The sequence below is a fragment of the Rosa rugosa genome, chromosome 7 (genome assembly GCF_958449725.1).
Source record: "Rosa rugosa chromosome 7, drRosRugo1.1, whole genome shotgun sequence".
NCBI lineage: Eukaryota > Viridiplantae > Streptophyta > Magnoliopsida > Rosales > Rosaceae > Rosa > Rosa rugosa.
This window is the reverse complement of record NC_084826.1, coordinates 10,558,958-10,560,638: the sequence shown is the minus strand read 5'-3', so window position 1 is coordinate 10,560,638 and position 1,681 is coordinate 10,558,958. Positions and strand designations below refer to the sequence as shown.

At 43.2% G+C, this 1,681-nt stretch overlaps 1 long non-coding RNA gene across 1 annotated transcript; it reads right to left on the bottom strand.

Moving 5' to 3' along the window:
• Positions 1–462: 462 nt before the first annotated feature.
• LOC133723407 (uncharacterized) lies at positions 463–1,681 on the bottom strand. Its single transcript, XR_009852985.1, has 2 exons — positions 920–1,681; positions 463–798 (listed from the first exon to the last, which is right to left on the bottom strand). It is a non-coding gene; the product is annotated as an uncharacterized LOC133723407 (long non-coding RNA).

Sequence of the window (1,681 nt, the reverse complement as noted above, 5' to 3'; positions counted from 1 at the left end):
ATATCACTTTAGTCACTCAATTATTACTCTGTCAATCACTTTATTTACTTTGCTAAATCCTTCGTCAAAATCTCAGTTAAATAGACAATACTTTTTTAAGGATTAAATTCAGTTTAACCCCCTGAGGTTTGGGGGTAACTTCATGTTAGTCCCTGTCCTCTCAATTTAATCAGAAACACCCCTAAGTTTTCCAATTCCAATCAGCCGTGTCCAATTCTTGAATCTCCATCCAATTCTTCCGTTAAGTGATGATGTGGCAGGATACAAAATTATGAAATTCCTATAATACCCCTTGTCAAACCTAAATGAAAAAAAAAAAACTTATATGCCCCTAATTTTAGATGAAATGTCCAGAACAAACAGAGCACCACCGCTACACAGAAGGCCAAGACGGTGGCACTCCTGTACCAAAATGCCAATGATCATTGTTTAATATCAAACAAATTCATCATGCTCAATAACTTTCTTTCCATATCACATCACATTAACTATTTCTAACGTGCCACCAATATCAACTCAGCCATTGTCATGTTTAATCAATACCAGACGTCAATTCAACAATCATTTTCTCATATACAAATTCCATTGGCATTCAAATTGCAGGAACAATTGTTCATTGAGTTAAAGAGTTTCACAAAATTACCTTCGTTTCAGAATGATCACAGAACCCAAATCCTTGCTCACAGTTTCGACTTAAACTCCAACAGTTTCTACCAGCAACCAATTAGTGAATTCAGCCTTCCCAAACAACCCAAATAAAATTGATCAATCCTTGGGTCGGCACCAAACTTCACAATTCTGGAAATCAACCATCAGTAACTATCAGAAGAGATGCAATAAGGTCTTAAATAAGCCGGAAACAAACCAAAGGAGCTGAGACCGTCACCGAGAATAGTGACACAGCGGCGGCACAACGTACCTGATTCTCCAATTCAACCCATTCAATAAACTGAGCTTGACTACCAGATATAAGCAGCCCAGATACCCGCGATATAGAAGGCCAAGACCGTGGCACGCCGGAGCCCCGACCCGTGAGCCTTCATTGTGAATGTGGCCGGAAATATCCGTCCAGATCCGGCCGACTTTACTAAGAGAATTGGGGCAGATTTGAGAGAGAGGCAGTGGGAGATGGAAGCTAGGTGAAAATTTACCTAAATGAATATTTTGTTTGTGCCTAACTGCCACAGTTCCAGCTATACGAACCAATCCTCCGATCCTTCTCCTCCGTCCACGACCCAATCAACATTGCCTCCTTCTCCATCAACCTCCGCAAAAACTCCGGTAAGGTTCTCGCCGGCCTGGGCAAGGCGCAGGGTCAGGATCGTCGTCACTAGTGGCTCCGGCTTCGTCGATAAATTGTTGGTTTAGGCATGTGATTATCTGAAGAAGAAGAAGAAGAACCGGGTCAAGTTCTGGAAGACTCGGGTCGAGGGGTCGAAGAGGCTTGAAGGGAGGCTGAGGGCGGTCGGGTCGGTGAATTCGGACCACAGCTGGTGCGCCGCCATCGTCGAGTGGTCAGCTTCCTTGAACCGGGTCACGATTCCGGTAGACATTGTGAAATGGGTGATTCCAAAGATTTGATTTTGGGGTGAGGAATGTGAAGATTGAGAAGAAATCAGAGATGGGTCTTTGGTTTTTATGTTAGTGCTATGAGAAGAAGAAGAAGAGCTGAGAGAGAGAG